This window comes from Chionomys nivalis, chromosome 9 (genome assembly GCF_950005125.1).
Source record: "Chionomys nivalis chromosome 9, mChiNiv1.1, whole genome shotgun sequence".
Taxonomy (NCBI): Eukaryota; Metazoa; Chordata; class Mammalia; order Rodentia; family Cricetidae; genus Chionomys; species Chionomys nivalis.
The window spans coordinates 76,913,503-76,939,876 of record NC_080094.1 but is presented as its reverse complement, the minus strand read 5'-3'; the positions used below and the strand labels follow the sequence as shown (position 1 = coordinate 76,939,876).

At 37.1% G+C, this 26,374-nt stretch overlaps 1 protein-coding gene across 10 annotated transcripts in view; it reads left to right on the top strand.

Annotated features, from left to right (window-relative positions):
- The window catches only part of Lrrc4c (leucine rich repeat containing 4C), a 1,388,491-nt gene that overhangs the window by 1,229,475 nt on the left and 132,642 nt on the right, over window positions 1-26,374 (top strand). The gene's annotated exons all lie outside the window — the stretch shown is intronic.

Genomic DNA, 26,374 nt, shown 5'->3' with positions numbered 1-26,374 from the left:
AGCTTCCTGTAGTTATGTAAATAGCCACATTTTGGAAGTGGTAGATGTCACTTAATAATGGCAAGCTTAGTTATAATTTTGGGGCCATTTAATAACTACCAGGCAATATATTACAAATTTTATGCTTTTCACTTTAACTCTCACTTAAGGAACAAAAAAAAAATTGGCAATTGTGAAATGTGGCTTAGCAACTGGAAGATGGGAGTGGAAACAAAAGGCACTTATCACCTAAACCATTGATCAGAATCAGTAAATTCAAATTTGTTGTGTCAGTAACAAACTCTGGTAGTTTACTCTTATACAACCTGACATTCTGAATATTTTAATTGACTTTGGAATATATCATTTCCCCCCATCTGTTACCAGAAGTGAGAGTTCTCCATATACTTTGGTCACACACCTTTCACATTTTCTGTCATTTCTCAATCATATCCAAATGTGTATTTAAGAAATTGACAACTTCCAACAAAGACCCAAGGAATTGAGATGAATTAGGAAAATAATGCTAATTCATCAAATATCTATAAAGGAAAAAGCTTTTGGAAATGTTATGATATTATCTATAAACCCAGGGCTATTTGAGAAATAACGTCAATGCTCATAACTTTGGACTTTAGATAACAATATCTTATATATAAGGTAAGTACATGGATGTGAGTTATCAAGACCTAATTATATTGTATTTGAATCCTTAGGATTTGATACCATGCTCAGACCAGAGTTCATGAAGCTTTTCCAGAGGGTTGAGGAATTTTTCATTTACTACTTATTTTACTCATTACACTTCCTCTTCTCCTGCTTCCTCCTATTTCCTGAGAATGAAACTTCCTGTGCATTTCTGAGAGTTATTTACCTGGTTTACTTGGAGAAACCAAACTTATTCCTTTTGCCATAATATATGTGGGGAGACCTAAATCAATCTACATGGCCAACAATAGCTTCATTACTTCCTTGGATCTCCTAATGACTTCCTAAATTTTGTACAACTGAAATTGATTCCTTCCAATAACTTAAGTATTTAAGTGTCCAATACTGATATCTCTTTAACCCTCCTATCAAATCAGTAATTAAATCCAATTGTAAATTCAGATATTGTCCCACAGTTCTCTCAGTTCAGATTCCATCATTATGTCTGTTTAGTAAAAACAACTTTTCTTCAATCTAATTCAGCATTCATTTTCCTGCAAGCATCCTTCTAAGAAATACAGATGAAGAGCTTTTGCTCTACGGTCCATGAGTATGTTTGTAGACTGAAGCCCATGCTCTTCTCCTTACTGTACCATCTGACCAGCATAGTCATTCCTTCTGTTTTCTTCCTGCTCTTCATAAGGTTTCACTCCTTTGAAGACCTTCCAGGCTAGCTTTGACTTGAACTTTGTAAGAGACACAGCAATTGCCAAGGATATACTCAATTTCCATCCTCCTAGAAGTTTACCCAGCTCCTCTAGATCCATATCTGTATTCTTTCTTCTGCTCAGAAACATCTTGTTTATTACATGCCTAGCTCCTGTCATTTTTGTAATGTATCTATTTACTTAATTAAAGCCACTTAATTGTGGATGTAGGTAAAGATATCATCATATTTCCTTTGTTATCTCCAACACTGACCAAGATAATAGCAAGTTACTTTAGCAGGTATTATAAACAAGTAGAAAAAGTTAATACGTCCCTTCAGTTTGGCTGCTAATTAGTCTACTATTTTTAGCTATACTTTTGTCATTAGAATAACTGTCACATTTTTTCCTATAATGATCTGTGTTTCCAATCTGTATTATATATAGAATTCATTATAATTTTTCCCTGCTTTTAATAGTAGTAAACATATACAGTCAGTCATGGCTTTTTAAAATACACTATACAAGGCTACAATGAGTTGATACAAATACTTGAATAGCAAAGGTGCTTTAATATGTGCAGTTTTCTGAGTACACTTATGATTACTGCTTGGCCTTTTGAAATATTGATAGTAGCTTTCTTAAGGATCCCATTTAAATATAGGTATATATAATTTAGTTTTGTTTTAACTTACAGCTCTTAGTACACTTAACTGTAGGTTTCATGCGCATTCCTTCCAGACATCATTCACAGATAGCATCCCATGCCCATCAGGAATTGTTCATACACAATATTCATAGCTGGGTGAGACTGGCCTCCTCATTTAGGAATGGCTATCACAAAGATTATGATTTTCAAGTCTGAGGAAGTCCTGTATGCAAACTTCTGCAAATAGAAACCAAGGGGAAAGGGCTAAGGATCTTCTCACTATCAAAGTGTAGCTACTTTTCATAGTATATGAATTGCTGGTTTTACTGAATCCAGTTGCTTAGGCCTTATACTTTGGAATTAATTTCTCCCAAGAAACAGCAGAATGTACTATTGTAGATAAAAGACAATGCTAAAGAGTAAGACCAGGCTGAGTTGTGTTTGTTTCATTTATATTCTTCAGTCTTTTTAGATGAATGTCTTAACTGTATTGGGATATGTACATTTTGTTAAATCTATCATTTGTTAAATGTTACTTCTAGTTTTAGATACCTTTCACTTAAAGCCTGGGATTAACAATAATTGTCATATTACACAATGTACATTGATATTGATGATGTGCACAGTGTTTGCAACATCTTACTTATCTTTTTCAACCTTCCATCAATTTTTTTTTATCCCAGGACTTCCAGAACAATTGCATTTTCACCAGTACCTAACATAATAATGCTTAAAGACTTGAGAATGGGCAGGTGCGAAAAGGAGCTACTTGAAGTCGGTGATGAAGTCAGTGCTTCCTTACTAACAAACTACAAACCACCGCGACCATACTGTTTTCCTTGAGAGTAGCGCACCTCTGTAATCTCTCTTATCTTGAACAAGTAATAATAATAATTGCAAAAAAAAACAAAACCCGAGCTACTAAATTATTTCTGTTTAAGGTTTTGCTACAGTGGACAGGGGCCTGGGGGATGGGGTGCATGGGTTCACAGATTTGAATGGTAAGATCATTTTTCTTCTGATGACTAATATACTTTCCTAATAATTAGCATCATAGATATAGTCCACCCTGCACCAAGTTGATTGATATTTAACAGTTTAATCGAGGTCCTTCCTTTTTTGAGTTCAGATGTTCATTTGTAGGTTATTTTGGTTATTATATAAGAACACACTGTGGTCTTAAGAAATTCTCTCTTAGGACAAAGGCCTTGTTGTATTCTTTAAATGGTGGCTTGGTACTAATGGTGGAGATTTCAATAATTAAGACAGAGATTCTAAGAAAACTATGTGACCTTTGGAAGCTTAGAAATGTCTTTCTCCTGATAGATTTTCTTTTGGTTTACAGCCAGATATCAGATGTGTTGATTCCTTACAATCTTGAGAAAGGGGAGGGAGAATAAAAGAAGTGGAGGGAGAGAGGATAATCTCGTCCAGCTGTTATAATGCAATAGAGAATGTTAATTGCTCAATTGGCTAATCTCTGGAGAGATTCACTTAATCAAGAACTAACATTCAAGCACATCAATAGGAGACTCTGCTGGGTGACTCCCCAAATCAGAAACCACCAGCAAAGAGTTAACATCTATGCAGTGATGTTCAGGAAGGCAAGAGTGGAGCTATGAAGGCTTTCTCTGTATTGTTTGAATGTTGCCATGGCAATCGTTTCCAGCAGAAGTTACATGTTTTCAATTCCCCAAAGCTTCAAGCAGGCTTTCCCTCTCACCCTTCTTCCATGCATGCTTTTGAGCCTTCATTCTAGCCATTGTCTTCCTCTCTATCCCCTCCTCCGTCCTTCTCTTGTTCTCACTTCTCTCAATTCAGCATCTCTTAAAAACAAAATTCCCTACTCCAAGAGGTCACTTGTGACAGAAAGTGATTCAGACATATAGTCCTCTGTCCAGGTTCCTGTTTCCCCTTCTGTTTATGTATTAAAGACCTAATTAGATGGAAACTGTGGATGGAAGCAGGGTTGGGGCTTTCCCTTGTTGGTAGGACACAGAACATATTATAATGGTTGGTGTTGTGGTGATATGTTAATTGGATCGCTCCAGGCAAGTGCAGAGCAGCCGTCTCTGACAATTAGAAAGAACAATGGCTTTACTATGAAGCAGCCCCTCTTTGAATAAGTGCAGAGATTAGCATGCATTGCAGGTCTCTAGAAGGTTCCTGCATACCCAAGACAGATAGATCGCAGTTAGAAATGCCTCATGTCTCTTTAAGCTAGACTGCTGCTGCCTCTCGCTTAGCTTATTTCACTGGCATGGAACAAGAGGGAGGATAGATCTGGCTAGGTGAGCGACTGAGGGAACCTTATCCTGCTGGAGACTTAAACCACAGGATATATCGTGAGGATATTAGCACAGAATCTTTGCCTCCTTAATGCACGTGGCTGGTGAATTGTGAAATGGGTCTCATTAGAGCCTTTCATATCCTGGCATGTGCCAAAGTGCTTTGCCGGCACAGTGCCATCACTTCGGGTCCAGCTCTGCTGCTCTTCACAGCAGCCAAGAAGGGACAGAGGCTCTGTCTGTATTAAAGGCTCTGTCTACTGTTCATTGTAAGACTCCGGTGGCCCTTTCAGCCCAGCCAGGGATGAGGCATACCTCATCCTCTAGGTGTTTATGGAGAAGAAATGTTAAGGATTCTAAGAATCACTGTAGAGTTTAAGACAGCTGTTGGATGTGAACACCCACCCAACGTTTTTACCAGGATGGCATTGTAATTGCACTTGAATTTTTTTTTCCTGAAAACATCTCCAGATACTCACCTGAAAGGAAGGATGTGTAAACCGTGCCAAATAAGCCACCAGGGACCTTTGTGTTACTAAATAGGAGGGCATTTTTTGCTTTATCTGCCCCCCCCCCCCCAGCTTGGCATACTAAAGATTTTTGAATAAAACTGTATCTCCCAGAATACAACTCTATCCATACTATCAACTGTCATACATTGACTATTGTGTATCTCACTTGCTTGCTCTTAATTAAAATGATATAAATAAGTAATAAGTCCATGATATAAATAAATAAGTAAATAAACAAACTTCAGAGCCAAACCCCAACAAACCTTATACCCTTCCTAACTCCAAATTTCTCAAGTATAATATGAAAATAACTGAAGTGCAAGCTGTGAAGAGAATATAATTGAAAGTACACACCAATAGCTTTTATCCGAGTTCTTTCTTACTGCTAAATACCTGTAAAAGGATACTTTCTCCCGCCTCCTTGGTTTTTGATACAGGGTCTCATTCTGTCATGCTAGATAACCTAGAAGTCATTGCATAGATGAGGTTGGCTTCTAACAGGCATTGAGGAAATCTTCTTGCCTCTGGTTCCCAAGGGGTGAGATTGTATGTATTATCACAACACCTTGCAAAAGATAGTTTCTTGCAACAATATTGTGAAATTATCACCAGATATTTGCCTAAAGAAGAAAAACAATGAAAAGTGACCAGGTAAATGTTTTTTAGTGACAAAAAGAAAACAGCTTTAGAAAATGGTTTTCTAAATTTAGGATAACATTCTAAATTTTTCCTTTGTGGCTTGGTGAGCATAATTTATAGGACCAATGGTATGTTGCTTTCATTTTGGACATATGCTTTTCATTCATATATTTTAGTATTTTTAATGATAAATTGGACCTGACTCATTAGAAATCAACTATTCTGGAAATAAAAGAAAAGGGGGGAAAACCCGGTAAGAAAAACAAAACAAGAATGACTGGGAAGTCCTGCAGTCATGAAATCCAGGCAGTTTTGACCCAACTGAGCCCTGCAGCCATGTGAAATACAGGCATAGTTTGGCACAGCTGGTCGCATTTTTGCAGAGACCCCGGTTCTTCCTGACTTAGTCCTCTCCGATGTGCTACTTATATTTTGGGGGCATTGCTTTTCAATTTTTCAACCATTCATTAAAAGATCCATAGGTTTGTCCTGCCATTGATGGACATCTCAAGGCCTGTGTTCAATGGACTAGCACAAATCCCATACCCACTCATAGACTACCACTGGCTTGAAAGGAGGAGAATTAAAGATCAAGAGCATTCCTCACTTACAATTAAGGGCTAATAGCAGAAAAAAGAGATTAAATATAGGAAATTTTAAAAATGACATGTATCTACCTTCTATATTGGAGAGAAAAAAATCTTATTGATCTATATTTTATCCAGTGATAAAGCAAGGAATGATGTCTTGTTTCATGGTCTAACTTGCTAGAAGTATAATGCTGGAATTTGTCTGTGATGTTATATCTTATGTATGTCTTGAAATTTTAATAGCCATCTCAGGAGCTGAAAATTATCTGTGCCCCTCACAGCTTTTGTAGAACCACTTTACCTACAAAGATGTTTCTTTTGCATTGTTTCTCTCATGCTCAGGAGCAGAGCCTCCTTTTAAACAAACAAACAAAAAAGCTTATCTAAAAAATGAGGAAGTAAAAGTAAGAACAAAAGAATCTTTTCAGTCAATGACAGTTGACTGAAAATGTTCTTTAAATCTCAAACACCCACATTTCTGGTCACCTTCACCAGCCATGCTCTTATCAGCTTTGAGTTAAAGTAATTTGCGGCCATCACACAGAGTCGCCACAATACCCCTTCCTCTCCCTGATCTCTCCATTTTCCCTACACAACATGTCTGTTTCCTTTGCCTCTTCATTGACTGACAAGAGGAAATTACTCTTACATCAGAATGTCTGTTTAGAAGTTCCTCTTAAAGCATGAGCCTGCTGACCAAGTCCAAAGACTGAAGAATTATTACTTTGCATAGTCTTTCTATTATTGAATTCTGTACTGGGAACACTACAATGCAACGGTATGTTTAGTACTGGTCGTCGAGCCAACTTTTCATGTTTCTTTAAAAGTTTCTCAGACAGAAAAGAACAGGTGGGATAGATCCTTCTTGGGGTGATTAAAGCAAAAATTGCTATTTTATCCATCCGTCTTACAGTTGCAATGTTAATGGGCTAGTGTAAGTTATTTATCTTAGTGTACCTCTAGAACTACAACAGAATGGCGCCAATGAAAATCAGTAATATATGCTACTTATTAAAGTTGCTATGTGCATTCCCCATTCTAAATATTTTCTCTTTTATAAACATTGAGTCAGGTAAATGAGTGCATATTTTTCAGGAAGAGGAAAGGGAGCTTAGGTAAGGTTATCTTTATTCATAGTACAGAGGCAATACATGTCAGGCCTGCTTGCATTCTGTCCACTCCAATTATTTCTCTTCTGGATGTTTTGTCCCTACATGGGATTACTTATTAAAAATATTATAAATCGGGACCTGGGAAGATGACTCAGTGGTTAAGATCACTGGCTGCTCTTGCAGAGGACCTGGGTTCAATTCCCAGCCTCCACATGACAACTCACAACCATTTATAACTGGTCCTAGGAAATTCAATGTCCTCTTCTGGTTTAGATAACAACAGTCACCCATGTAGCACACAGACAGACATGTCAGCAACATTTACACATGTATAATAATAAAATAGAATTTAAAAATATTCTGTCATTTGATTTCTCCAAGATTAAATGAAGATTTCAAAGACTTGTAACTAACCATTTCTTTTGCCCCTTATTTATACTTTTTATTATTTTATTTTATTTTATTTTATTTTATAGGCATTCTGATCTTTCATACTTTGCTACAGTGTTTTACAGTCTCTGGTTTGTCCAAGACAGCTCCACAGCTCTAGATGTTTAGAAGCAAAGACTTTGCTGCACTGCTTTAAACATACTAACCAGTGAAGACAATCACAGTTGAAACCCAAAAGTCTTGTAGGCACCCCAGTTATTTGTCTGACATTAATAAGAGGGAATAAAATTAGCATACTCCTGTAATTCCTCACAGAAACTTCTTATATCTGCATAGATATTATTATTTTTTTTTTTTTTTTTGGTTTTTCGAGACAGGGTTTCTCTGTGGTTTTGGAGCCTGTCCTGGAACTAGCTCTTGTAGACCAGGCTGGTCTCGAACTCACAGAGATCCGCCTGCCTCTGCCTCCCAAGTGCTGGGATTAAAGGCGTGCGCCACCATCGCCCGGCATAGATATTATTTTGTAGTTCGTAGTCATTTCCTCTTTCATAAGGTTGAAGGAATTGGTGAGACCCTTCTCTGAGATGCTATGTACAGTTGATGGTTTGGGGGGGTCAGTGAGCATTTTTTAAAGGATGAGTATGTGTACGAGTCTCCAGCGGATGGCCCCACATCCAGGAGTATATGGACAGTACAAACTGAAGTACAGAGCATGTTAAATTAATTAATGAAGGAAAAAAGGACATGCAGTTGAAGGAGTAGCGAAGTTAGAAGTTCTGTGAGGAATTACAATGAGGTGAATGGTGAATGGGAGCAGAATAAATTAGATTTTTCTTTAGACTTACTCATTTTATTTTGTGTTTATGAGTGCTTTAATTACATATGTTTATTGAGTGAAACAAATGTGTACCTACTGCCTTCCGAAGTCAAAAAAGGGTGTGAGATCCCTTCGAAATAGAGTTATAGATGGTGGTGAGCCACCATTAGGTCATGAATACTGAGCCCTAGGCCCTTTGCAAGAGCAAAACCGATTTTAACTACTGAGACAACTCTACAGCCCAAAGAAATTCTTAAACAATTAATACAATGTTTTGAAGCACTTTAAATAAAACATGTGATGATAATGCTAGTCACAAAGCCAGTGGCAGAAACCTATCCCAGGTAGTTGTGTTACTTTATCTGGGCTCACCCTCCTTCATGCTTAGGAATATATGACACTTTCTTCCAAAGTTCTTAAGGACTTGCATCCCTTTCCCACTTGGATGGTACATGAGAGAGGCAGGAACCACCACAGTTACTGTCTTTACAAAGACAATCCTAAACCAAACCACTGTTCTCAGCTAGCTAGACACTGAACCAGATGGAAGCAAAGCTTTCCATCGGCCTGGACTCCTCCAGTGTATCACTCTCTGTTTTGCTTAAGATGCAGACACTGCAACAGCAGGGAAGACAGGCTCAGCATGGCAGGACTGCAGGATCTAAGGACACAAACACTTACATGTACACACAACCTGGTTCCCTATGCCTTTATCTCAGTGTCCTACATTCCCCAGGTCTTCTGAAGACACATGCCACTTCATCTTCCTATGCTATACAAAATACAGGAGAAAAGACTGCACATTGAGGCCATAGGCTCTGGATTTGGGTCATGGAGTGACACTACAGAATTCTTCTCATTCCATACTATGTATCTGACCCAAAATCCCCTGAGCAAAGGATATAAAGTGACTTTAATATCAGTTTGGCTTTTGATCCCCAATTCTAAAGATTTTTAAAACAGATGGGAGAGGCTTACTGCGGCTGCTCACTATTTTATGCTATCTGAAATATTGCTTCCTGTCCCTTCAGGCTGGCAAGTCAGAGTCAAACCTTGCTTCCTGTTGTCTGTAGAATATGCCCCTTTCCTATCCTGATCCAAGCACTGAGCATTATCAGGTGCAGATAACTATAATCACCCCTTGATTTGCCCTGTTCCTCCCAGTTATTTATCTTCCCGAAGCACTGCTTTTGTGCTGCACTCCTACTAGCGAACCCTCGTTTGTGAAATAGATTCCAGACCATGTAACCTGGCTTTCTTCCAAAAACCTTTGTATCTCATCTCTTCTTCCATTAAACAATCCAGTAAGTATTTTTTCTTTTTTGGGGGGAGCTATGCTATAATGCCTGTGTCCTGGTTTATGTGTGCTGTGCTACTGCAGGCTTGTTCTTTGTGTTTCTTCATGTAATGAGCAGGCTTTCTGAGATCAGTCTTTGGACATAATTTTTTGGCCCTTACTATCATGCCTTCATGTATATATAAAAATATAATTTCAGATATAATATATATTCAGTTGATGTATGTATCTTATCACAATACAAAAAATCTGTTCTGCTTTTAACTACTTACTGATCATAAAGTGTTGACAGAGGACTAGGGAGTGGGCTCAGGGTTTAGAGCCCTGAATGTCCTTGCAAAAGATCACAGTGCTATTCCCAACACCTTTGTGGTGACTCCTATGACTCCAATTTCAGGGGATCTGATGCCTGCTTTGGAACTCCACAAGTTCCAGGCACACAAAATATCCACATATATACATTCTGGCAAAAGATTCGTATATGTACTCTAAAATGTATAAATCTGAAAAAAATAAAAATTTAATTTAAATTCGAGCATTGTTTGGGGGTTTATTAGATTATCTTTAATCTTTCTAAATGAATCTAATTGGACCCATGTAGCTTTCTTCTTTTGGAGTCACCACAGAGTGTCACCTCTGAACTAAAAAGAACTTTATGGAGAAGTTTTCTTTGCTTATAAGGAGCTATGCAAACATCAGAAATTCAAATAGTGGTAGCAACAACATTGAAACCTTCCACACCTACTGATGTAGCAGGAATCTGGACCTTACTAATAAAAAAAAAAAAAAGTGCTTTGATGCTGTCCTCTTTGGAAGTCAATGTGCTTTTTTATTTTTTTTTCTTCAATGATGCCTGAGATTTCCAGAATAACTGGTCACACATGCAGGCTGATTCTTCCTTCCATTGCTTTTCCTTTTCGTGTTCTAAGGCAGAGATGGAGTTGTAAGTCTTAACGTCTTCAAAGTTCTACCTCGGAATATTTTTCTGATCTAGCACAGTGGTTGTTGATGAATCTTACCCAAAGAGTGGGCAGATGAAATTTACAATAACAAGTGGAAGACAAGACACAGAACATCTTCTATTTCCCATGATATTAAACAGATTAAAAGACTGGCCTATTTCCTCACTCTGCTGAGTAATTTTTGACAATAAATAGTACATATATTTTAAATTTTTAACCAAATGTTATTTCTTGGCAAAGTAAATGGTAGAAGTCTATGACAAGCAGCTGCCAAGTCTAGCACTCCCTTCCTTAGTGAAAATGTTGAGCAGGTAGTTGTGAGTGAAGCAGGAAATATGGTATCATCTCTCCCAAGCTTCCCCAGTAGCCTAGCTCCGACAGCCATTTCCTGCTGCGGAATGCTGTTCTCAAATGGAGCTTAGCGGCCCTGCTACTGCCTGTCCATCATGCTTTAAGAAAGTTGCCTCTATTTTTTGAGCCTTTTGTTTCTGTAAAATGAGGAATTTGATTCAGAGTATTGCTCTCCAATATTCCCTTTAGTTCTCCCAAAGTCAGAGGCATTTCATAGACCTATTTGCAGATAATAGGTCTATCTTTGCCATGGAGAATGGAAATGCATTTTTCTTGTTTGCCTTCTTGTAGTTTCTGAAAGGCTTATTTCTTTTCCTTACATCTTGTGACATTTCCTATGCCCACCTTCTATCATGCTTATCACATATATTCATTTCCTCCCAGTCTATGACTGTCTAAGTCTTTGTCCATTTCACAGTTGCCTTTTGCATGCGTGTGTATGTGTGTGTGTGTCTGTGTGTGTCTGTGTCTGTGTGTGTGTGCACGCATGTGAGGCTATTCCGCAGGGTAAGCACTTAATTTCAGACTCGCTTCCACTAATTAACTACGAAATTAAGTAGGTGAATTCATTGATTCGGCACTTGGTTTGATGTTTATATTAACTCATTAAAAGGGAAGCCCTGAATGTGGCCAGAGGCTTGACGGGAATCCTCCCCTCACTCCCTATGCCCCTGAAGCCTCCTCTGACTTCCCACACTGCATATCTATCTTGTTATTTCTCAGAAGCATTCATGTGTCTGGGGAGCAGCCAAATGAACAAGCTGCAACCGACAGGAACTAACATCCTTTGTGACCACAGAAACTATCATTTCTTACTCTGTTCTTTCTTGGGTTTTCTGACCACAACTCCAGTTTTACTGTAGATAAAACATCTTGAGAACTCTCTGTGGAATGAAGGAGATTAAAGTGATAGGATTTCAGTATCAAATTCTCCTATAGCTTCTGCCGTCATGCCCCCACCTAATGGGGAAATAGGTCTCTATACCTAAATGAAATATTCTCCCTGTTTTTATCATAGAGAATATCTGTCACAGGCTTCAGATGCCACATCAAAGCATTTGCCTCATTCTTCTGGAGAATCTAATTTTGTGTTTGCTTCTAATGATCATATCTCATGGATTTGTCCTTTGCTTTGGCAAATGAGAACCAGCACAAATTTGACAAGGGTGACCATGTAATGTACAATCATGTTTACAATTTGGAGGGCACTTTATCTATTAATATGAAGGTTCACAGCTTCTTTCAAGCTCTTGAAAATACTATATAGCTTATAAAATATGATTTGTGGTGGGGGGGGTTGGTGATGGAGCTTCAGTCATTTTAAAGAGCTCTTTTCAGGGAACCTAGCTGAACATTCAGTGTCTTGTCTAAAGTTGCAGAGTAAAAAGACAACCGTTGTGTCTATACATGTGCTCTGATTTTCCTAGCCTCCTGTATGTTATTTTCAAGTTAAAAGGCACCAACTGTAATCACCTTAATACAGGTAACTCTTTCCCCTTACTGAATTATATGTGCTGATGGCTGAGATACTATGACCTCATCTTTCTATCATGCCACCAATTATCTCTGTCAATCACTCTCTACCAGCACTCCATGTATAAACCTACATAGGTGTTCATCACACATTTTAGTATGTACTGAAGTTTATTACCTATCTTCCCACATGACTCTGAGTTTTACCTATGTATGAAGCCAGTCATATTCTTCCGTGTGTACCTCTTTAGACAAACATAGGTAGCAGTTGTTCAATTCACTTTTTTATGAATCTGAAAAGACTAAATATTTCTGCAAGAAGACTCACTTCACAATCATCTCTGCTTGAAACTTTGAACCAAAAAAGGATTCCAAACAATAATTTCCTTTTTAAAAAAAAATAATGTTCTTTTTGGTTTTAATTTACTAACAGCTACACAGCCATTGGGCCATTTGCTTATTTATGTCTTTGGAGGTCTTATTCCTGAGAAGTAAAATAAGAGAAATATAATTAAAATAAAAAAGTTTTGCCCTTCCCATTCCATACATATATAAAATATCATTTGTTAGTTATTTCATATAGTTGCCAAATTCTTTTCCTTGGGCCTGGGTAGTTCCAGGATTAGTGATTTTCAGAATGGGTTGAAATGGATCATCCACAGACATAAACCAGTTATATCTTTCACAAGCTTCAGTTTTTGAATCAGATATTAAATACAGCTGTGAAAAGGAAAGTTGGATTACACTGCGTTCTCATCTTGCAATCTATATTCTTCTTTGAGAAAATAGGATTGGAACTGCTGCACTATGTATTTGTGAAAAGTTTGATTTTTTTTTTTCTGAGACAAGGTTTCTCTGGAGCTTTGGTGCCTGCCCTGGAACTAGCCCTTGTAGACCAGGTTAGCCTTGAACTCCCAGAGATCCACCTGCCTCTGCCTCCTGAGTGCTGGGCTTAAAGGCGTGTGCCACCGCCGCCCAGCGAAAGTTTGATTTTTTTAAAAAAATATTATTTTAGGCCATAGCAGAAAAATATTTATCACAAAATTACCATCAAACAGTTCTTTTCTAATGAGAACCTTAAAACGTTTTCTCATCATCACCTGCATCCTCATACAGCTTCTACTCAAGGCAAATTCTTACCTGTTACTATCCCAGAGCATCTGTACTTTGTTCTTATGTAAAGTAAATATTCTTCATTTTAACAGGCCTTGCTTTAGACCACTAGATCCCAAATAATGGAGGACATCTTATTAAATATGAAACCTTGATCTTAGCTTAGACTTGTTCCTATTTAGCTCTTAAAACTTAAAATAACTCATTTATATGAATTTACTTGCTGTCACATGGTTCATTACCTCTCCTTAGTACTGTATGTCCGACTTCATCCACATCTCACTGGTGAATACCTCACCCCATCCTCCTTCCCCATTTCTCAGATTTTTCGCAGAGTTCCTATCTCTCTCCAGAAGTTCCTCCTATCCTCTTCTGCCTAGCCCATGACTGTTCACATCTTTATTAAGTCAATCAGGAGGTTCCTTAGGCAGGTAAGGTAAAACAGAGACATCTTCACACAGTGTGAGCACATACCTCACAACATTTCATTGTATTGGGTAGCCATGAATTGATGTGTCATGTTCCAGGATTCCATGATATTTTAATGCACCGAACTTTTGTTAAAATATTCTTGAACAGAGCAGAATGCTAGCTTGGCTATAATTCTATACATGGTGGTATAAATTGGGAGAGGATGCAATTTGCCTGCACTTTAAGTACTTTATTAAGTCATAGAATGTGATAGAATACAATGTCACCATGTAACTCCATGCTTCTAACTTATGGTGATAAAATGGTACCATTCATGTCCACTAAGTCCATATCAGCTATAAAAGATAACTTCACTGATGTTCAGGTGTCCTTATTATCATTTACAAATGTGGGTCTATAGTTGGACATGACAGAGTAAAGACTAGGGCGACATCCTACATTGAGAAGCTTAGGGTGAGCATGAAAACTTTGATGACTGCACGTGGCAAAAATAGTTCAAGGCTTACATTCATTCATTCATGTTCTTTCAAGAGCCCAGGATACCCAGGATCTCATGATACTTATATATTTCAATCTAGCACAAGTTGTTTAATGTTTACTATGTGGTGTTTCTACTACTATCAAATTCTGATAGTTTGGAAATCATCTCCACTCAGAGAGTGAAGAAATTTAACTCTTATTCTCCTCTTTTTTTTTTTCAGTGATTCATGGAAAGACATTTAACTAAGTTATATTTTTTATTTATGTTTTATAAAACAGATTTTCTGTTATTACCTATTTTGGGGGGAATAATTATTTAAAATGTGGGGCTATGGAATTGCTTCATCAGAAACATGTGTGCCAGGCAAGCACAAAAACTTGAGTTTGATCTCCAAAACCTAAATAAATGTTGGGGCAGTGGCACATATCTGTAACCCTGGCACTGGGGAGGTGGAGACAGGATGAGCCTTCAAGCTCACATCCTTGCCAGTCTAGCTGAATTAGTGAGCTCCAAATTTGTGGGTGGTCAACATTTTCTCAAAAAATAAGGTTGAAAATGATTGAGGAAGGCCCCAGATATTGGCTTCTACTGCATGCATGCCCACGAGCATGTGTACACACACACACACGCACACACACACACACACAAAATCACATGCACAAACATAACATGGAAAGAAAGTAAGGCAGGGGAAGCCACAAACTTTTAATATTTGAGGGACTTCAGGTTTATAGACTACTAGAAGAGAATGTAGTACTGGTTCTGGAATGGCAAGCTATTTGTTTTCTGTGTGAGGGATATAACTCTACGAAATTGATATTAGAAATGAGCATAAAGTATTATAAGAGGCTTCCTGTGCATCTACCCTGTTTGTGTATGAACATCTCTTGTGATTTTTTAAAAGACTATTCAAGTTGTGACATGTTGTATGAGGCTGCTTATTTGTTCCTGGCTGCTCAGCCCCAAAATAACCACACAGAAACTGTACTAATTAAATTACTGCTTGGCCCATTAGCTCTAGCTTCTTATTGGCTAACTCTTACATCTTTATTTAACACATTTCTATTAATCTGTGTTCCACCACAAGACTGTAGCTTACCGGGTAAAGTTCTGGTGTTTGTCTCCAGTGAACCTACATGGCTTCTGTCTGACTCTGCCTTCTTCCTCCCAGCATTCAGTTTAGTTTTCCCTGCCTACTTATATTCTGCCATGCACAAGGCTAAGACAATTTTCTTTATTCATTAACCAATAAAAGAAGGACATAGAAAGAAGGACCTCCCACACCAGTGACATCTTGAAATTTGCATGCAAATAGATAGAACTAGAAAAAAAAAATCCTGAGTGAGGTAACCAAGACCCAAAAAGATGAACATGGTATATGCTCACTCATAAGTGAATACTAGCTGTAAAGCCTATAGTTCATGATGCTAGAAAAGCTAAGCAACAAGATGAACCCTAAGAAAAACATACATAAATTCATTTAAAAAGGAGAAATAAACAAGATTGCCTGACAAAATTAGAATCATTGGGGTATGGTGAGAAGGAAGGGTGAAAGGGGAAGAGGAGGAAAAAGGGAAAGGGAAAGGGCGGAGGAGAAATTGAGGGAACGAGATAGTAAAGATGGAGGAAGGACAGAGAGGAGAACAAGACAAGAGATATTCTGATTGAGGGAAACATTATGGGGGGCAGCAAGAAACATGACTCTAGAGAATTTCCTAGGAATCCACAAGGATGACCCCAGCAAATGCCTAAAGCAATAGAGGAGAGGGTGCCCAAACTAACCTTGACCTGTAGTCAGATTGATGACTATCTTAAATATCACCATAAAACCTCCATCCAGCAACTGATGGAAACAGAGGCAGAGAGACCTACAACAGAGTACTCGACTGAGCTCAAAGTCCAGTTGAAGAATGGGAAGAGTGAGAATAGAAAATAAAAGGCCAAGACCATGAAACAACTTACCTGAGCTAATGGGAGCTCACTAACTCCAGCCTGACAAGGAAGGAACCAGTATAGGTCCTAACTAATCCCTCTAGGTGACAATTGTATGGCTGGGGCAGAATGTGCGGCCACTGGTAGTGGCACCAGGATTTATCTCTGCTTCATATACTGGCTTTTTGGGAACCCATTCTCTTTGAATGAATACCTTACTCAACCTAGATATAGTACGGAGGGCCTTGGACCTTCCCCAAAGCAATGTGCATTACCATTTCTTAGAAATGGATGGGGCGGTAAGGTGAAGGAATAGGTGGAGGGAGTGGGAAGAGGGGAAGGAGAGGGAACAGGGATTGGTATGTAAAATAAAAAAAAAGATAGTTTGTTTCTTTTTAAAAAAGAAATGAGTCATTACATTTCAAACTCTGTCTCAAATATAATGCTTTTGTCTCCCCCAAATTTATTCTTTGTTGGCCTTGTTACTGTAGGAGAAGAGTACAGATAAGGGGCCAAGAGAACAGTGGTAGTCAAATTAGAGTAGTTTCACCAGACAGTGAAACACAAGTTTGAAATGATTAGAATTGAACTTAATCAGGATCATTTGCTATCATTAAAGGCTTCTCATGGACTTGAATTTCTCAAATACTGCTTTCCCATCATAAATGGGAAAGCATTCATAATCTTTATGCCTGGAAATAATGCTGTCCTGCTCATTCTGTCACCAAGTGAAGATGCATATGTGCTGTTTACTTTATAAGGGCATAATCAACATTGAATTAATATTAGCTGTAGTTAGCATTCATCAGCCACACTCTCTGCCAGTGTATTTTCTTCTTATAATATAGTGGTTCTCAACCTGTAGAGTGTGACCCTTTTGGTGGGTTTAATGACCTTTCCACAGGGGTTCCATATCAGATATCCTGCATATCAGATATGTATATTATGATTCAAAGAAGTTTCAAAACTGTAGCTATGAAGAAGCAACAAAATAATTTTATGGCTGCAGGTCACCACAACATGAGGAACTGTAACAAGGAGTGGCTAGCAAGGTTGAGAACCACTGCTAAAAGACTATGTCAGCTGAACAAAGATTTATTTTGACTTATTGCTGCTTCTTATTAACTTCTTTAGCATGAAATGTATAGCTGAGTTCAGAACCTGAGTAAAAGTTTCTAAGAGCACTAACGATTTTAGAGAAAACTAGAGCAATCATATTTAAGTGTCCTTAGCTGTGATTATATCTAAAATGCAGAGTTTTTAAGTACCAATATTAGTTTCTTCCTTCAGAGAGTGAAGGACGGCATAACTTAAACCTGATTTTAAAATAGTGAAACAACAGACTTCACAAGGCAAGATACTTAAATAATTCTACTTCAAGATGCTAAAGCATCCAATCATGGTTCTGCATCAACATCTCCTGTAAGTTAAGCTCCAGATTCTTTAAAGATAAATCCGGTTTCTAAGTGTGTTCTACAAACCTCAACAAGGGATTCTGAATACTATACAGTTTGTGTTGAGCATCATGGGACTAAACAGTTTCCCAGTGGGGTCCTAAAATGACATGAGTTAAAGTCATATTTTTTGTTGGTTTCCTTTTTTTTTTTTTTTTGGAAAATTATTTGTGGCTAATTTCTTTCACAGTAGCAGTTTGATGTACAAATTTTAAAAATATCTCTAAGTTCAATGGCTTTTATTTATAAGAAAGTGCTCATTTGTTTGTATTCAATAATTTCCATGTTTATTTTCATTTAAATATATAACACATTCAGAGACACTGAATTTCACACAGAACAGTGAAGTTCTCCACAGTTCTCTGCATTGTTTTAACAGGAATCAATTTAATAAAAATAAATCTTTTGTCTTAATTTAAGAAGGATGAATTTGACTTATAGTAAATAAGCTATGAAAGTGCAGGAAGGTGAGGTGGTTGGTCACAGCATGTTTACAATCAGGAAGCAGAAAACAAGGAAGCAAGCTGGACTCTTCTCTAGTGACTCATTTCCTTTAGCCTTGAATCTACCTCTTAAAGTTTCCACAGCTTTCCAAAATGACACCAAAATAGAGCAAGAGGTCAAATACATAATGAGCATACCGAGGATCTCTCATACTTAAACCCCAGTGTTATTTATCTATGAAGCCCTATATGACAGCTTGTGCAGCAATTTCCTGATATTAAGAATTTTCTCTTTAGCCAATTTTTCAGTTTAGAATATATCAGGATGACTTTTAAGAGTTCTTTTTTTTATTTTTTATTGAAAAAAAAATTCTGCCTCCTCCCAGCCTCCTATTTCCCTCCCCCTCCTCTCACTCCTGTCCCCCTCCCCCAACTCCTTTCCCCTCCCTCTCCAGTCCAAAGAGCAGTCAGGGTTCCCTGTACTGTGGAAAGTCCAAGGTCCTCCCCCCTTCATGTAGGTCTAGGAAGGTGAGCATCCAAACTGCCTAGGCTCCCACAAAGCCAGAACATGAAGTAGGATCAAAACCCAGTGCCATTGTCCTTGGCTTCTCATCAGCCCTCACTGTCCGCCATGTTTATGATGCAGTGTGGTTTGACGTTTTATATCAGACTTAAGTATCTTGGTTGGTAAGGGTTAATAACATTAATAAATTAATAAATAAACATTATTTTTATTTTAGCATAAAACAAAATGAGAACATATATTAGGGAATTTGTCTAGAAATAACCAAATAAAAGGCATAGTTCTATTTTAAAGATTTTGGCATCTCAAAGGATAATGGTCAAAAACTCCATGCAACTGGAAAGAAGGGAGTGTTAATCCCCCCTCTGTTCTGTGGGAATGTGCTAAGATCAAAGTGTAAGAGACTCACTGACTTAGGAGCTCTTTGGTATTCATAACAGATTGAATGTCCTCCTTTTCATTGACTTTCTGTCAATATATAATTTCATCACAGAAGAAAGGAAAACACAGAAAGCATAAAGGTTTGAAAGGGAAAATTTATGGAACTGAAAGTCAGCAACTGCCAAAAGTTAAATATATTGCCATGGAGAAGAGTGAGCCTATTACCATATGTACCATGAAGCTTAATGCAATGTTTATCATGGTTCATCCTTTATTTCTCTACCTTCTTTTCAAGTTTACAAGTCCACATTTATTTAAATCATTGTTAGTCATGAAGATGCAGATTTGAGCATGACTTAAGTACTGTAAGTTTTGCACACCCAAAGGTCTCTATAAGTGCCTGCTATCAACTCCCTTAAGGAGATACTTTGTGAACATAGGATGGTACCCAACTTCACTAAAGCAGTTCTTACACTTAAAGTGAACTGCTGCTTACTCGTCAAAACCCAGTCAATTAACGAGGTTCATTAAGCATTTATTAGAAGTTCAGATCACATATGGCATTGAAAGTATTTAGTCTGTTGTATTGCTAGGTGAGAATTATTCTTTTCAATTAGTCTTAGTCACCCATTCCTTACCATCTTTAGGGAAAGTACATGATTAAGATGACAGTGGTATGACAGAAGTATTTCATGTCACTCGAGATCAAGAAAAGGGGGTTATTTCTAAAGATGAAATGACTCAAAACAAGACATTGACAGAAAGAATAATAGAATTATAAATGTGTGTGTATGAATATGTGTGTGTTTCCTCTGAATTCTGAAAGACCAGGGGTAATATAGCTAGGATCAACTTGAACTATATATTGTTACTGTCACTGACCAACTAAATTCCACTGTTCAAGATAGAAATAATTGTTTAGTTTTCTCACTTTGTAGTGTGGAAAATAAACCTGTTGTTGATGGTGGCTTTAATCTTATCATAACATACCCGCTGAGAATAACAACTCTCTTTTTCATTTACATTACTCACACTAATCCAGAAGTCAGTATAGTTACTATGAAAGAGCAAAAGAATTTTCATGATGCTTTCATGATGTTTTGTATGGGAACACAACTTGATGACAGCTGTCTCATTCCTTCTCCTCCTCCTGCTCCTTCTCATCCCCCCTTCTCCTCCTCATCTCATTATTCTTATTCTAATGAGACACATTAATAAATTCCACGTTTCTACTGAAATATATTAATAGTTATATGAATGTAGACATGGGTCATCCGAGTATATTTAAAATCTGTCAAATTCTATCTTCTCATTCTACAAACAAGCAGATTATGTTTAAATATGCCACTGCTCCTGCTGCAACTCAAACACCATGAACTGAACAGACTCCTAGTAGGAGGATTTTAATGATTCATTTATGTATGCATCTAATCCTTCCATCAGATGCAGACAGTGTACTCCTATGCCTGAGATGAATTTTATTCATGTGTAGACTTCTTCCCAAACTCTTAATACTATTGCTGAGATTCTAATTCCTGACAACACAATTGTGTCGAATGTCAATGTTAGTGTTGTAGGGGGTGAATTTTCCAGAAATATTTAATACCTGTTATGTCTATCCTATAGAAAAGGAAGCAATCCAATCTTTTTCATCGGGTGGGCTTTAGTAGAAACACATTTTTTTAAATTATTTTACCTATTTGTATATTTCACAGTTGCCAGTCATGCTCAATTACACTTCTAAAATTAAGTTTTAATTAACACACAAGAAATTGCTTTTATCATGCCATTTCATACATCTATACCACTGGATTTTACCCCTTCCCTGTTACCTCTCTCTCACTTATGCTAGTGTTTTTCCTCCTACTGCAGTTTTCAATCTGAGCTACTGAGGTTGCAGAGGAGATAACAGGATTTTTAAGATATGGAGGATTAATAAAGCAGTGTCGAATTAAATCCCCATTTTAAAATGTTTAAATCCGAAATAGTCACTTGAAGAATTAAGTTTCCCAACATTATGTGTATTCTCAAAGCACATTTAAATTACTTCTACAGCTGCACTAATAAAATGAAATGGGAAAGCAGCAACATGAAATACATAAGGCAGAGTTAAAGGGCAAAGTAATGAGATCAATCATGCCAAGAGGATAATGAAAGACAGAACTACCAAAGCTACTCAGGGGAGAAGGCACTGACAGGAGCGGGTATTTATAGCACAATGAAGAAATGTTGATGGAATTTTGCATGAGGTGTTGTAGGAAGATAGAAGGAGGAAACATTAATGTGCAATGAATAAAGGAGAATCCAAAGATGAAAAAGGTTTCTATTAATCTGTACAATAGAGTCCCCAATACAAAACAACAACAACAACACTTGGACTGCCTTTTAAATGTGAAGTATGCAACCTGTACCCTCACCTCTAAGTTTAGCACTGTGAAACAACACTAAACAATATGTTTCTCTATGTCCCTGAGGTATCCTATTAGTCACGTCCTATATGTAGAAACGGATAGTTTGTGTTAGCTATGAATCTTTCCAGATTCAAAAATAAATAAATAAATAAATAAAAGAGGCAGGGGGAGAAACTGAGTGAGAAAAAGAGGACATGAGAAGTACTTCACTCTTCCCCAGTTCTGGATGGAGAATGAGAGCAAGCTCTCAAACATCAAGCCTAATTTATCCCAAGGAGGAAATTCCTTTTCTTGGCAGCTTTGTCAAGGGTAAGTGCTGAGTGGATAAAAAGAATAATCTTACAGGAATTCTTATCCAAATCAGGTTGCAGACTTGACTTTTCAAGTAAGGGCTCTGGAGTGAACATGCACGTGTGCATACATACACAGACAAACACAAACACACACACATGATCTTTTATGGCTTTAAGGACATAAGTCATACATACACACATTTGCCCACCAAGGATACAGTTTATCTCTTCCTCTCTTCTTGCCTCCCTCCTTCCTTCTTTTTTCCTTCTCTCATTCTTTCCTTTCTTTTTTGAAGTGGTCTCTCTAGATGATATTACTTAATTTGTCAAGGTAGTCCTCAAATTTATAATCCTCTTTTATTATCTCCCAGTTCTGGCAATACAGCCACTCCAGGCTATCACAGTCCTTTTCAGTGTGGTGCACATTCTGTTTGATTTGATCCTTATCTAAATAATGTTGACTTTCCAAACCCATGTCTCATGACAGACTGCAGGACAAAAAACCTCATTTAAAAACTATCACCATGAAGAAGTATGTCACATTTGCACTCATATTCTTCCTCCAAGAATTTCATATTATTCATGGTCCTTGAAATTAGATTCCTACATTATCTTCATGCAAATTCACAAATTCGCTACTCCACTGAGGACTGCCTTATGCCTCCTACTTATCTAGAAAGAAAACTAATCAACTACAATGAATGAACTTTTCTTCTAATAGTGCATAATGCCCACCTAATAGGCTATGGGTTTTATTAATTAAAAAAATTCTCAGCAATAGCTAAATTTGCCTTTCTCTCTTACTAGTAAAATTCTTCTTGCCTTTTTAGAAAGTGTACAGCACATTTAAAAATCAATAGTTTTATTTTATTTAGATGACCAGTGTGTACACATTTTGTGTTTTGTCATTCTTCTAATTTTCCTTTACAAAGTGATATGGATCAGTTTTAAAGTAATAGTGCTCAGAAATAGGAAGGTAGACAAATGGCAAAGATAGGGATGAGTGAGTGTTCTCTTTCTGTATATTATTTTCACTAGTGATTTTTCATACAAATGATATTCTCTGATGTTGGTCCCCATCCTCTGCCAGGAAAGCTCCTTGGAAATATTCCTTTTATTTCTGCAGTCCTTTCATCTTGTAGAGTAGGAGACTTTTACAGGGTGAGTGTCTCAGAGTACTGGCTGCGAAGCATCTGCTTTGCTCAATTCTGGCTCCGATACTTCACTCATAAGATCTGAGACTTTGAACAGGTCCGTAAAATTTTTTTCTTGCTCATCCTATTTGTAAAACACATAAGAATTGGAATCAATTTTGAACTGAAAAATGTTTGACATGGAACATAGTAAGGATCTGATGAAATTTAGAGATGCCTCATATTGCTTCCATCATCATCTTCATGTGGGGTTGGTTAATGATTTTATTATTTTTTACATTGATTAATTAACTTTAGATATATTGGTTCATTGACAAAAAACACTGAACTGTAGTAAAGGAACTGTTTTTGCTCCCTGCTTTATTTGGATATGAGATAGAGACCATGAAGCATTGAAGAATCGTTTCAGGATTCTCTTCTTTTCACTCTTCCAATTTAAAGTGCATGTAGCTCAAACTGAAATGTGATTATAGTATTAATAAAATATAAGCTAAATACTATAGAGTATGAAAAGGAATGGATAGGTTTTTGTTATTTTTCATAACTGCTTACAAAATACGATTTAGTATTTTCTGTATAGGAAGCATTTTGCTAAGTTTTGGTATGAATCAATAAGAATACATGAATAGCATCTAGGGATCTTAAGTTCTAATTAGTGGAAAAAGGACTAATAAATGAAAGAAATTATGTGAATTTTAGCACAATATGCATATAAATGCTATTTTAATTATAAAGTTATAATAATTTTTATTCTTAAGCTTTTATAATGGGAAAAATGAGAGCAAATATAATTTGAAGGAACTATAGAGTTCAGATAGAAATATCTTCAGGATAAATTGTTTTTTTATTGCCCAACTTTATACCACACAAATTCATAAGAAAATGGAGAATGGGTTCAGGTCCAAGCCTGAAGATCAGAGAGTTGTGTGCATCATTATAAAATGTTCCTTGTGTTCCTGGGATTCAAATATAAATTGAGAAACTGCGATGCATTTGCAGATAAAATATTGCCTTCAGTTTCATTTTAAGAGATATGCACGTCCCTGTGTTCTTTGACTACACAGAACGTTTACTTTATCATTCTACAAGCTTTGAAGGTGTAATTATATTACAGGTACGCATGCTTGTGGCTGCTCTACCAGAGTCAAGTGTACCCAGTGATAGGTATCTCTATTTCTTTTAAAGGAAGGATATTTATTTTCATGCAAGAACAAGAAGTTCGTGGGGGAAAGCACCTCTGGTTTATCTCACTATCGAGCAGCAATATGAGGACGAACACCATTTTGCTCTGCTACTCTGTAGCTTGCATTTTGTCTTTAGGGTTTACTAAACACATGATTCCCAGAGCCTAATCATGGCCTAAGAAAAAAAAAAAAAAACCAAAAACAAAAACTTTGGCTCTTTTGTAGTAAGTGAACCCCTCTCAGAAGTACTCCTTCACTCCCAAATCTTTCTTTATATTTCATGGGCTAGAAAATTTATATCCAAACAGATCTTTAGGCAAATAAATAACTAGTCATAACGTTCTCCAGTGAGTTGGTGAGTGAGGCATTGTTCTTTCTTGCTTCATCAAAGCCTATCCCAAATACTTGAACATATGGAAGAGCATAGATCTGTAAATGAATACATACATACATACATACATACATACATACATATGTGTTATATCACACTTGACACATAGTAAATGATGTATGTCCTTTCAACTTTATATATTACTTTATATAAAGTAAATATGTTTATAATTTTATTTTTATGGAAGGTAGGAGGGAGAAAAGGAAGATAGGAGAAAGAAAGGGAGACAGGGAGAAAGAATGAAAAATTTTTAGACATGGAATTATTCTGATATTCATGTCAAGTACAGATAACACAGAAAGAATATATCAAAAGGGCAAGCATTAGAACTACATTGTGAGAAACTGATTAAAATTGGGTGGCCACTATTTCTTTCTTGACAATATGCCAACTTATTACACTAATGTATTGAATAACCCTTCAAAATACAGGAGCCAAAATAAAACATCCTTTGGAGCTAACACTCTTTAAGAGTTTCCAGATTAATGGAAAGTGCCTGCACTAATGAAATAAAACATCAAGACTTTGGCAGGAGGTGATTGGCAGAAACACCCGATAGCTCGATGCATCTGTCTCCTGAAGACACAAATGGGTTTCTCCTTATAAAAGGGATGAATAACTGGGGCCGATGCTAAAGCACAAGTCTAGAGAAAAACGACTTTCTAACTCTGCCAGAAGAGGCCCATTTTTCAGCCTGATATCTTTGTGCCAACTGAGATCCCTAGTCTATAGAAGGAGAGTACATTCATAGTCCCCAATATTACATCCTTAATATGCACTAAATGAAAACATGTTGGAGGGATGTGATATCTTGGTTCTTCTTTCTTGGATGAAGATCATTTCTAAATTCACCATTTCTATTGACTTTTTCTTTTATTGAAAATAGTTTCTTTTCTCATACACTACAACCTGATTATAGTTTTCACTCCAGATCCACTGCCTTTCTGTCTCTCATTAGAAAAGAATAGGCTTCTTAGAGATAAAAACCAAACATGACTAAATAAAATATAGTGAGGTGAAGCAAAAGCTATCATATCAAAGTTTGGTACACACAGCAACCTAAGAGGAGAAAAAGAGTCCCAAGAGCATGTGAAAGACTCAGAGACCCAAGTGTTCTCAAATTCAGGAGTACCATAAAAATACAAAAATAATAGTTTATTTATATAGAGGGCATGGTGTAGCCACATGCAGGCCCTGTGCTTGCTGCTTCAGTCTCTATGAGTTCACATGCTCCTTTATTAGTTGATTCAGAGGATCTTGATCTCCTGGTGTCCCCTATACCCTCTGGATTTTATGCTCTTTCTCTGTATACCTCCACAAGATTCCCTGAGTTCTGACAGGAAGGATTTGATAGAGACATTCAATTTGGACTATCTCTCTGCATAATGTCTGCTTGTGGGTCTCTCCACATGTTTCCATATGCTGCTGGGGGAAGTCTCTCTGATGATGACTAGATAAGACACTGAATGATGAGTGCAGCAGAATATTATTAGGAGTCAATATATTGATTTTTTATTGTTTTTATTGAGCTATATCAGCAGTGTTTGATTTTACCCAAGGTCTCTGAGTTGTCTAGTCTCTGGGTATTAGTTACCTAAAGAGTGAAAGATATTGTTTCCTTCTTGTGGAGTGGGCCTTAAGTCATATCAGACATTGGTTGGCTATAATCACAAATTCTCTGCCATTTACAGTTCTTCTATTAATAATCCTGTTTAGATCTGTACCCCATATTTTAAATTTAATTATTTCACATTTAGATAACTAGATT